The 12996-nt window shown below is 38.8% G+C and overlaps 1 non-coding gene across 1 annotated transcript; it reads right to left on the reverse strand.

Moving 5' to 3' along the window:
* Window positions 1-12521: 12521 nt before the first annotated feature.
* Window positions 12522-12594, reverse strand: TRNAK-CUU (transfer RNA lysine (anticodon CUU)). The gene has a single exon. It is a non-coding gene; the product is annotated as a tRNA-Lys (tRNA).
* Between the last annotated feature and the right edge of the window lie 402 nt (window positions 12595-12996).

Consider the following 12996-nt stretch of genomic DNA (forward strand, 5'->3'; position numbering starts at 1 on the left):
CTTCATATGCTTATTTTTTATTCGTATATCCTCTTTGGTGAAATAGCTATTGTGTGGTCAAGGTACTCAAGATAGCTGTTCTGTTACTCTCTGTACACCCCCTGCCTGTCCAGGGTCTGCTACACCTGCACCCTACTCACATGACTGACCTTCCTGCATACTTGCCCCAGTGAAGAATTGTTCTTATCAAAGGAGTGGTGAGGAATGTGTGCCTATCTACTGGTTTCCTTGGTAACTAATGAGCCCATCTGATGTCAGTATCCTTATAAATGGCAATCTCCCCTTCCCTGGGAGAAAAGATTGCCACCATGCCCTGTCCTACCTGCCACAATCCACACACAGCGGGTGTCACTCTAAGACTTTGCTTCAGACTGTTAGCTCCCCCTTCCATTAAACCATTGTCTCTATGAAATACTGAGTTCTTTCTTCAGTCTTGAAACTAGGCAAACAAAGGTCTTGTAGGCCTATGAGGTGCAGTAGAACAGCTATCTAAATCTTTTACTTATATTTCACTGTATTGTTTGTTTCCTTATTTTTGAGTTTCATTCTTCCCAGTCTGTCTTGCTTTTCATTCTCTTTCAAATAAAAAGTTTTAAATTTTGATTAAGCTTTATTTATCATTTATTAATGTATGGATTTTGCATTTAATGTAGCTAGGAAATCTTTGCATAACACAAGAGCATGAAGATTTTTTCCCTTTTTTTTCTTTGGCGCTTTTATAGTTTAGAATTTTATATTAAGTTTAAGGCCCATTTTTAGTTAATGTTTCCATAATGCAAAGTAAAAATTGAAATTTGTTTGTTTTTACATCAGTTCAGTTCAGTCACTCAGTCGTGTCCGACTCTTTGCAACCCCATGAATTGCAGCACTCCAGGCTTCCCTGTCCATCGCCAACTCCCAGAGTTCACTCAGATTCACGTCCATCGAGTCAGTCATGCCATCCAGCCATCTCATCCTCTGTCATCCCCTTCTTCTCCTGCCCCCAATCCCTCCCAGCATCAAAGTCTTTTCCAATGAGTCAACTCTTCACATGAGGTGGCCAAAGTACTGGAGTTTCAGCTTTAGCATCATTCCTTCCAAAGAAATCCCAGGGCTGATCTCCTTCAGAATGGACTGGTTGGATCTCCTTGAAGTCCAGGGGACTCTCAAGAGTCTTCGCCAACACCACAGTTCAAAAGCATCAATTCTTCGGCGTTCAGCCTTCTTCAAAGTCCAACTCTCACATCCATACATGACCACTGGGAAAACCATAGCCTTGACTAGACGGACCTTAGTCGGCAAAGTAATATCTCTGCTTTTGAATATGCTATCTAGGTTGGTCATAACTTTTCTTCCAAGGAGTAAGCGTCTTTTAATTTCATGCCTGCAATCACCATCTGCACTGATTTTGGAGCCCCCAAAAATAAAGTCTGACACTGTTTCCACTGTTTCCCCATCTATTTCCCATGAAGTGATGGGACCGGATGCCGTGATCTTCGTTTTCTGAATGTTGAGCTTTAAGCCCACTTTTTCACTCTCCTCTTTCACTTTCATCAAGAGGCTTTTTAGCTCCTCTTCACTTTCTGCCATAAGGGTGGTGTCATCTGCATATCTGAGGTTATTGATATTTCTCCCGGCAATCTTGATTCCAGCTTGCATTTCTACATGAATTTCAGAATCAGCTTATTAATGTCAACACTGAAAATTTTTTCTGAAATTCTAATTAGGATTGTATTATATCTCTGGATCAATTTGAGGGATAGTGGATATCTGAACAATATTGAATATACTGATCTGTGATTCATATCTCTTTATTTATATAGTCTTTTTCAATGGTATCTAGTTTTCAATATAAAAGTTCTTCATATATTTTTGTATACGTATGCATTCCTAACTATTTTGTATTTTTATGCTTTGTAAAGGGGCTTCCCAGGTGGCACTAGCGGTAAAGGACTTGTGGGCCAATTCAGGAGACGTAAGAGACATGGGTTTGATTCCTGAGCTGGGAAGATCCACTGAAAAGGGGCATGGCAACCCACTCCAGTATTCTTGCCTAGAGAATTCCATCAGCAGAGGAGCCAGGCAGATTACCATTCGTAGGATTGCAAACAGTCAGACACAACTGAAGCGACTTAGTATATACACTTAGTAAATGATATTGATTTTCAATTTCAATTGTTTAATGCTAGCATATCAAAATATATTGATCATTTTGTGTGTTGAACTTGTGTCCTGAAACTTTGATAAATTAACTCATTTTTCAGTTCAGTTCAGTCACTCAGTCATTCATGTCCGACTCATTGTGACAACATGGACTGCAGCATGCCAGGCTTCTCTGTCCATCACCAACTCCTGGAGCTTACTCAAACTCATGTCCATCGAGTCAGTGATGCCGTCCAACCATCTCATCCTCTGTTGTCCCCTTCGCCTCCTGCCTTCAATCTTTTCCAGAATTAGGGTCATTTTCAATGAGTCAGTTCTTCACATGAAGTGGCCAAAGTATTAGAGTTTCAGCTTCAACATCAGTCAGGACTGATTTTCTTTAGGGTTGTCTGGTTTGATCTCCTTGCTGTCCAAGGGACTCTCAAGAGTCTTCTCCAACACCACAGTTCAAAAAGCATCAGTTCTTCAGTGCTCAGCTTTCTTTATAGTGCAACTCTCACATCCATACATGACTACTGGAAAAGCAGTAGCTTTGACTAGACAGATCTTTGTTGGCAAAGTAATGTCTCTGCTTTTTAATATACTGTCCAGGTTGGGCATAACTTTTCTTCAAAGGAGCAAGCGTATTTTAATTACATGCCTGCAATCACCATCTGCAGTGATTTTGGAGCCCCCCAAAATAAAGTCTCTTGCTGTTCCCATGTTTCCCCATCTATTTGCCATGAAGTGATGGGACCTTATGCCATGATCTTAGTTTTCTGAATGTTGAGTTTTAAGCCAGCTTTTGCACTCTCCTCTTTCACTTTCATCAAGTGACTGTTTAGTTCTTCACTTTCTGCCATAAGCGTGGTATCATCTGCATATCTGAGGTTATTGATATTTCTCCCAGCAATTTTGATTCCAGCTTGTGCTTCATCCAGCCTGGCATTTCGTATGATGTACTCTGCATATAAGTTAAATAAGGAGGGTGACAATATACAGCCTTGATGTCCTTCTTTCCTGATTTCGAACAAATCTGCTGTTCCATGTGTAGTTCTAAGTGTTGCTTCTTGACCTGCATACAGATCTCTCAGGAGGCAGGTCAAGTGGTCTGGTATTCCCATCTCTTGAAGAATTTTCCACAGTTTGTTGTGATCCACACAGTCAAAGGCTTTGGTATAGTCAATAAAGCAGAAGTAGATGTTTTTCTGGAACTCTCTTGCTTTTTCGATGATGCAATGGTTGTTGGCAATTTGACCTCTTGTTCCTCTGCCTTTTCTAAATCTAGCTTGAACATCTGGAAGTTCACAGTCACATACTGTTGAATCCTGGCTTGGATAATTTTGAGCATTACTTTGCTAGCATGTGAGATGAGTGCAATTGTGCAGTAGTTTGAGCATTCTTTGGCATTGTCTTTCTTTGGAATTGAAATGAAAACTGACCTTTTCCAGTCCTGTGGCCACTGCTGAGTTTTCCAAATGTGCTGGCATATTGAGTGCAGCACTTTCAGAGCATCATCTTTTAGGATTTGAAGTCGCTCAAGAATTCCATCACTTCCACTAGCTTTGTTCGTAGTGATGCTTCCTAAGGTCCACTTGACTTCACATTCCAGGATGTCTGGCTCTAGGTGAGTGATCACAGCATTGTGAGATTATCTGGGGTCATGAAGATCTTCTTTTGTATAGTCCTTCTCTGTATTCTTGCCACCTCTTCTTATTATCATCTGCTTCTGTTAGGTCCATATCATTGTATCTCATTGCTATGTAATATTTTATACGTAAGCAATTGTGTCATTGAATAAGGAGAGTTTTACTATTTCCTATCTAAGCTAGATAAGGTAATATTTTGTCTTATTTTGCTATCTGTTGTTCAGCACAATTTGAATCAAAATAACAATAGTATGCATTCTTCCCATTTACTGGAGTAGATTGGAGAATGCATTCAATCTTTCAAGATTATAATTGATTTTAATGTTAGAGGTATGTTTTTCATTGGTGCAATTTAACAATTTGAATAAATGCTCACATATTCCTAATGTATTGATTTCAAATGTTAGGCCAGTCTTGGATTCATGGTATAAGCATTACTTGGTCATGGTGTATTTGCATTTTATATATTGTTGGATTAAATTTTTGTATCTTTGTGTATGAAGTATTTTGGTCTGTAGCTGTTTTTTGTTTCTATGTTTATTTTATTTCCCTGGTATCTTATTGGCATAATGCTGGCTTCACAAACTGAGCTAGGACATCATTCCCTTGTCCTCAACTTTCTAAAAGAGTTTGTGCTGAATTGGTATTATTTCTTCTTTAAGTGATCCAGTGATGTCATCTAGGCTAACAGTTTTCTTTGTGGGAAGGTTTTTAACTACATAACAGTTTCTTTTTACATACAGGACCATTTACATTATCTGTTTCTTTTTTATTATGCTTTCATAGTTTGTGACTGGAAGAAATTTTTCTCTTTTCCTAAGTTGTCAGATTTATTTTCAATGGCACCCCACTCCAGTACTCTTGCCTGGAAAATCCCATGGACGGAGGAGCCTGGTAGGCTGCAGTCCATGGGGTCGCGAAGAGTCGGCCATGACTGAGCGACTTCACTTTTCACTTTCATGCATTGGAGAAGGAAATGGCAACCCACTCCGGTATTCTTGCCTGGAGAATCCCAGGGACGAAGGAGCCTGGTGGGCTGCCGTCTACGGGGTTGCACAGAGTCGGACACGACTGAAGCGACTTAGCAGTAGCAGCAGCAAGCTGCCATAATATTCCCCTGTGATCCTTTTCATACCTGTGAAAGCTGTAGTGATGTTACCTCTTTTATTCATGATATTACCAATTTGAATCTTCTCTCTTTTTTCTGATCATCTTGTTAGAGTTCTTCTATCAGTTTGAGTGATCTGTTCAAAACACCAGCTTTTGGATTCATTAATCTTCAGTTCAGTTCAGTCGCTCAGTTGTGTCCTATTCTTTGCGACCCCATAAATTGCAGCACGCCAGGCCTCCCTGTCCATCACCAACTCCTGGATATACATATTTATACTTTTAATTGATTTTTGCTCTGATCTTCATTATTTCCTTTACTCTGCTTACTTTTGTTTATTTTTTTTCTATTAATAATCCCTTAAGCCAAGGCTACTGATTTATCCCTTTATTTATTTCTAATGTAGATACAGTAATTTAGTAGTAGTTTAGTAATATAAACTTCCTTCTTCATTTCCACCAGTAGTGCATCCCACAAATTCTTTTTATGTTTTGTTTTCATATTCATTGATTTCAAACCAGTTTCTAATTTCCACTTTGATTTCTTACTTTACTCGTTAGTTGTTTACACTTATGTTAATTAGTTCCAAATATTTGGGGACTTTTCCAGAGAGCTTCCTACTATTGATTTCTACTTACATTGCCTACAGCTACATTGTAGTCAGAAAGTATGTATTTTTTAAGTTTCTTGAGACTTATTTTATTGCCTAAACCATGGCTTGTTTTGGTAAATTCTGTGTTTATTTTTCTGTTTTGAGATAAGGTGTTTCAAAATATCAACTAGATCTATATGGTTGATATAGTGTTCAAATATATGTCTTCACTGGTTTCTATTTGTCTCTTTTCCAATTATTGAGAAAAGAGTGTTAAAAATCTCTATTTATAATTAAATATTTATTTATATCTCTTTATAGCTCTATGGATTTTATGTTATATATTTTGAAGTTCTGTTATTAAATGCATAGACATTTGTTATTGCTGTCCCATTGCTAAATTATGTCTGACTCTTTGCAACCCCATGAATTGCAGTGTGCCAGGGTTCCCTGTCCTTCACTATCTTCTGGAGTTTGCTCAAACTCATGTCCATAGAGTCAGTGATGCCATCCAACCATCATTATATCCTCTTGGTGATTTCACCCATATCTCATTAGTAAGATGTACTTCTTGATCCATGGTAATATTTTTTGCTCTAAAATCTACTTTATCTGATATTAATTTGGCTACTCTTGATTGGTATTACCAGATTATATATACTTTTTCTCTCCTTTCCTTTTGTCTGTGTCTTTATATTGCAAATGTTTTTCTTGCAAGCAAGAACTTCCTGTATTGATAATCCCTGCCTTTTAGTTATGGGCTTCCCTGATAGCACAGTTGGTAAAGAATCTGCCTGAAATGCTGGAGACCCTGATTCAGTCCTAGGGTTGGGAAGGTCTGCTGGAGAAAGGATAGGCTACCCACTCCAGTATTCTTGGGCTTCCCTTGTGGCTCAACTAGTAAAGAATCTGCCTGAAATGTGGGAGACCTGGATTAGTTGGGGCATTTAAAATATTTACCTTTGAATGTAATTGTTGATGTTGCTGAGTTAAAATCTACCATGTTTCTACTGGTGTATCCCCTGGTGGCTCAAATGGTAAAGAATGTTTCTGATAGTTTCTAGTTATCTGATGTTTTTTATTTCCCATTTTAAAATTTCTCTGTAATAGTAATTGGCTCTTTTGGCTTATTATCTATAACTCTGTTTTGTGTGTTTTATTTGACTAGTTTATGGTATGTATCATTTACTTATTACAGAATATTTTCAAGTGATTTTATGCTATTTAATGTATCAGAAACTTGCAGTGATGTAATTTAACTTATCCCACCCTGTCCATGTTCTATTATTTTTATACATTTACTTCTACAGATGTTATCGATCCCACAATACATTGTTCGTTTGTTTTTTCCTTTCAATAGGCAACTATCTTTCAAAGAGATTTAGAAAATAAGAAAATATACATAGTTACCTATATAGTTACTATCTTAGGAGTCTTTCAGTCTTGGATGCAGTGTTCCTTTTTGGTATAATTTTCTTTCGGCTTGAAGAACTTCCTTTAACCATTCTTGTAGTGCAGGTGAGCCAGTGATGATTTCTTTCTTCTTTTGTATATCTTAAAAGCCTTACTCTTTCTTCATTTTCAAAAGATATTTTACCTGGGTATAAAATTCTAGTTAGCTTTTTTTCTTGCAATGCTTTAAAGATATTATTCCTTTGTCTTCTGGCCTGCATTCTTTTTCTTCCCCTAAAATAAGTCTGAATAAATCTTATTTTTGTTCCTCTACATATAATTTTCCAAATGTGTTTAAGATTTTTTGCATATTACTGTGTGCTTAGTTGCTCAGTCATGTCTGACTCTTTGTGTCCCTGTGAACTGTAGCCCACCAAGCTCCTCGCCCATGAGGATTCTCTAGACAAGAATACTGGAGTGGGTTGTCATTCCATCCTCCAGGGGATTTTCCTAGCGCAGGGACTGAACTCAGATCTCCCGCATTGCAGGAGAATTTTTTACCATCTGAACCACCTTGGACGCCCAATATATTGCTGGATTTAAGCAATTTATTATGAGTGTTGATATAGTTTTCTTCAACTTTCTTATGCTTGGGGTTCATTGAGTTTCTTGGATTTGTAGTTTCAAAGATTTAAGTACTTTGGGAAATATTTTAGCCATTATTTCTACAAATATATGTATTTTTTTTCTTATCCTTTCTGCCTTTTCTTTTCCCCTTCCTTCTGGGACTCCTATTACATGTATCAGAATGTTTAAAGTATTTTTGCAAATCACTAACGCTTGATTGGGCTTCCCTGGTGGTGCAGAGGTTAAACATTTTCCTTGATTATTTTCAGTTTCTTTCCCTCTGAGTTCTGAATAATTTCTGTTTCTGTATTTTCAAGCTCATTATCTTTTATTCTGAAATGTCTAATATGCAATTAATCCAATCGAGTGTTGTTATTGTTGTTTTTCATCTCATAATTGTAGCTTCTGCCTGAGAAGTTTCATTTGGGCCTTTCTCATATCTTCTTTCTTCTCTATTTAGCATGCTCAGTTTCCTCTTAACCCTCTTGAACATGTAGCATACAGTTACAATGTTTTAATATCCTTTTTCTATTAGTTTAATCATCTGTGTGATTTCATGATTAATTTATTCTTCTCTTCATTAGGAATTGTGTTTCCCTGTTTCTTAGCATGTTTTGGTAATGTTTGATTGTATGCCAGACATTGCGAATTTTGCTTTGTTGAGTGCTGGATAAGATCTCTATAAATATTCTTCAGCTATGACCTAGGGTATAGTTAAGCTATTTGGAAAAATTTGGAAGCTTTTAAGTTTTGCTTTCTAGCTTTCTTAGACAGGGGCAGAAAATTGTTCAGTCTAGAATTAATTTTCTGCTATTACTGAGGCAAAAATCTTTGTGAGTGTATATCTTATCTACCATTAGTTATGAGGATTTTCTACTCTTCCTGGGAACAAAAACTTACTTCTTTCTGTGTATGCTTTGGGCATTGTTTTTTTCAACTTTTTCTGGGTTTGGGAAAAATCCAAGTAATGACTAAAATATTTCCCAAAGTACTTTTCCAGCTACAGAGAGTTTCCTCATACATTTGTACCTGCCAATACTCAGCTGAACGTTGAGGGGAGCCTTCCTTCTAGGGATCTCTGGAACTTCCTCTCTAGACAGTTCTCTCCTCTCTGTTATTCTCTTTTGCATGCTCAGTTGCTTCAGTCATGTCCAACTCTTTGTGACCCAGTGGATAGTAGCCCACTAGGCTCCTCTGTCCGTGGGATTCTCTAGGCATGAATACTGGAGTGGGTTGCCGTGTCCTCCTCCAGAGGATCTTCCTGACCCAGGGATCAAACCCAAGTCTCTTATGTCTCCTGCGTTGGCTGGTGGGCTCTTTACCACCAGTGCCACCTGGGAAGCCCAATACTTTTCCTTTTATTAAAAAGAATTTAAAACAGCTGAGAGAGTACCCCAGGAAGATGTTTACTCTCTTTCAGAAACTCCTAATTCCTTGGCTTCTCAAAACCCCAGTCTGTTTTCTCTCAACTTATGGGAGGCCACTGGGCTTTATCTAGGTTACCTCTCTCTGGGCTACAACATGGCAGCTCTCTCCAGAGAGCAAGTCAGGGCAAATGTATGATTCATCTTATTTATTTTTTCTCTGTCAAGAATCCTTGTCTTTCATTAGTAATGGTAAATATCTTGAAAGCTTTTATTTCATGTATTCCATCTAGTTTTTCAGTTGTTTCACAAAGAAAGATAATTCTTGGCTAAAGTAACTGCCTTTTTGAAAGTAAATCTTTCTTATTTACTCAACTTACTACTTTCTGGTGCAATTTACTCCTTTATTCCTCTGATATTCCACAGGCAGTAGGCTATAGGTTATGCTTTTGATAAATCCAGAATACAACTTCATCTTTCCATCTCTTTCACAAATAACCTCATGAAAGCCATCATCATGCGTTTCCTGGGTTATTGCAGGATTTTCCCCGGGGCTTTCCTGGATTATTTTTAATTGTTCGCCTTGATCTGTCCTTTAATCACCTATTATCTATTCAAAATCCAATAACTGGAATAATCTCTTTAATTTCTATGGAAAAATAAATAAAACTGCTCTTCTGCTAAGAAACTTGCAGTGGTTTCCCATTATATCGTAAATAATAAGTTAGATTTTATTATGTACCCATGCATTTGATTCTGCTTTCACTTCATCATCATCCCCAGGTATACTTCCCAGCTGTTTCAGCTGGTAAAGAATCTACCTGCAGTCCAAGAGACACAGGAAACATGGGTTTGATCCCTTGGTTGTGAAGATCCCCTGGAGGAAGAAAAGGAAACCCACTCCAGTACTCATGCCTGAAAAATCCCAAGGACAGAGGGAGCCTGGTGGGCTACAGTCCGCAAGGTCGTAAAGAGTGGGACAAGACTGAGAGACCAAGCACATCAAGAATGCTCCAGGCTGGTTATTCCATTTTAGTTATCAGGTCTCCTTCCTGTTCCTTGAACCACCCAGACACATGGCTTAGAGCCTTTCTTCTTGATATTCCTCCTGTCTAGAAGGCTGTTACCTCCAGAACCTGTAAGGCTTGCTTCCTTGCCAACTTTTTCAAGTGAGTCATTTTATCTACTTAAAGTTGCAACCATCCATGACATCAGCTGAGACACTCCTAATACCCTTTTGCATTTGATCTTTGAACTTATTTCTCATTACCATCTGACAGAATTATTCTTTTCCAGTCTCTGGGATTCCTTTCCATTCCATGAACACAGTAAGTTCTTTCTTGCCTCCTTTTGTATTTACTATTTCCTCTTCTTGAAAGAGCCTTCCGGCAAAATGTATCTGAGGTTCTCTTCTTTAAGCTTTTCTTCGTATGCATTTTATCCATGGTCTTAATTAACCATTGTATTTTAAATTGAATCTCTCCCCTGACTACCTGCTTTATATGACCCCTCTATGTTTTTTTTTAAGACATATAAAATGATACACTATATATTTTATTATCTGTGTTTTATCTTCCATCTCTCCTACTAAACTGTAAGCTACATGTGGACAGAGACTTTTTTCTTTTCCTTTTTCTCTCTTTGGTTTATCTCCAGAATTTAGAAATATATCTAGCACGTCGTAGGCCCTTGAAAAGTATAGTTGATTACATTTTAAAAATAGTATTTTTCTAAGAATTACCAAATTCATAACCTAGAAGAGAATAATTAAACTGATTTAAAATATTTTCCATATTAAATATGGATTTCAAAATACCTGAGTTGCATTTTTTCCCTCCGGAACTCCATTTTATGTTTTACATCAGTTCAGTTCAGTTCAGTCGCTCAGTCGTGTCCGACTCTTTGCAACCACACGAACCGCAGCACGCCAGGCCTCCCTGTCCATCACCAACCCCCGGAGTTCACTCAGACTCACGTCCATCAAATCAGTGATGTCATCCAGCCATCTCATCCTCTGTCGTCCCCTTCTCCTCCTGCCCCCAATCCCTCCCAGCATCAGAGTCTTTTCCAATGAGTCAACTCTTCACATGAGGTGGCCAAAGAACTGGAGTTTCAGCTTTAGCATCATTCCTTCCAAAGAAATCCCAGGGCTGATCTCCTTCAGAATGGACTGGTTGGATCTCCTTGCAGTCCAAGGGACTCTCAAGAGTCTTATCCAACACCATGGTTCAAACGCATCAATTCTTCTGCGCTCAGCCTTCTTCACAGTCCAACTCTCACATCCATACATGACCACAGGAAAGCTTCCCTGGTGGCTCAGAGGTTAAAGCGTCTGCATGCAATGCAGGAGACCCGGGTTCGATTCCTGGGTCGGGAAGATCCCCTGGAAAAGGAAATGGCAACCCACTTCGGTATTCTTGCCTGGAGAATCCCATGGTCGGAGGAGCCTCGTGGGCTACAGTTCATGGGGTCGCAAAGAGTCGGCCACGACTGAGCGACTTCACTTCACTTCACATCACTTGACGAGACAAACCTTAGTCGGCAAAGTAATGTCTCTGCTTTTGAATATGCTATCTAGGTTGCTCATAACTTTTCTTCCAAGGAGTAAGCATCTTTTAATTTCATGGCTGCAATCACCACCTGCAGTGATTTTGGAGCCCCCCCCCAAAATAAACTCTGACACTGTTTCCACTGTTTCCCCATCTATTTCCCATGAAGTGATGGGACTGGATGCCATAATCTTCGTTTTCTGAATGTTGAGCTTTAAGCCAACTTTTTCACTCTCCTCTTTCACTTTCATCAAGAAGCTTTTTAGTTCCTCTTCACTTTCTGCCATAAGGGTGGTGTCATCTGCATATCTGAGGTTATTGATATTTCTCCCAGCAATCTTGATTCCAGCTTGTGTTTCTTCCAGTCCAGCATTTCTCATGATGTCCTCTGCATAGAAGTTAAATAAGCAGGGTGACAATATACAGCCTTGACGTACTCCTCTTCCTATTTGAAACCAGTCTGTTGTTCCATGTCCAGTTCTAACTGTTGCTTCCTGGCCTGCATACAGATTTCTCAAGAGGCAGGTTAGGTGGTCTGGTATTCCCATCTCTTTCAGAATTTTCCACAGTTTGTTGTGATCCACACAGTCAAAGGCTTTGGCATAGTAAATAAAGCTGATATAGATGTTTTTCTGGAACTCTCTTGCTTTTTCCATGATGCTAGCAGATGTTGGCAATTTGATCTCTGGTTCCTCTGCTTTTTCTAAAACCAGCTTGAACATCAGGAAGTTCACGGTTCACGTATTGCTGGCTTGAAGCCTGGCTTGGAGAATTTTGAGCATTACTTTACTAGCATGTGAGATGAGTGCAATTGTGTGGTAGTTAGCATTCTTTGGCATTCCCTTTCTTTGGGTTTGGAATGAAAACTGACCTCTTCCAGTCCTGTGGCCACTGCTGAGTTTTCCAAATTTGCTGGCATATTGAGTATAACACTTTCACAGCATCATCTTTTAGGATTTGAAGTCGCTGAAGAATTCCATCACCTCCACTAGCTTTGTTTGTAGTGATGCTTTCTAAGGCCCACTTCACTTCACATTCCAAGATGTCTGGCTCTAGATGAGTGATCACACCATCATGATTATCTGGGTTGTGAAGATCTTTTTTGTACAGTTCACCTGCCGCCCAATGTGGGGCTCGAACCCACGACCCTGAGATTAAGAGTCTCATGCTCTACTGACTGAGCTAGCCAGGCACATGTTTTACATAGTTAAGAGTTAAGAAGTATCTCTAAGTACCCAATGTCAATGTCACAAAGTCTATATGTAATAAAACTGAGAGTACTGGTGTCTTACTCCTCAAAAAACTCATTAATCTGAATTTGTATGTAATTCTTTCAACTCAACCACCCAGATTCTATTTCCACAGCAGAATAAAAATTACAAAATTCATTTTTATTAGTAAGCACCCTGATAGGGAACAGGAATTAACACTAGTTTATTTTTCACTATACTTAAGATCCATTATTTAATCTTTACTCTCCTGCAATGTGGGAGACCTGGGTTGGATCCCTGGGTTGGGAAGATCTGGGCTCAATCCCTGGATTGGGAAGATCCCCTAGAGAAGGGAAAGGCTGCCCACTCCAATATTCTGGCTT

Source organism: Capricornis sumatraensis, chromosome 2, assembly GCF_032405125.1.
Source record: "Capricornis sumatraensis isolate serow.1 chromosome 2, serow.2, whole genome shotgun sequence".
Classification (NCBI taxonomy): domain Eukaryota; kingdom Metazoa; phylum Chordata; class Mammalia; order Artiodactyla; family Bovidae; genus Capricornis; species Capricornis sumatraensis.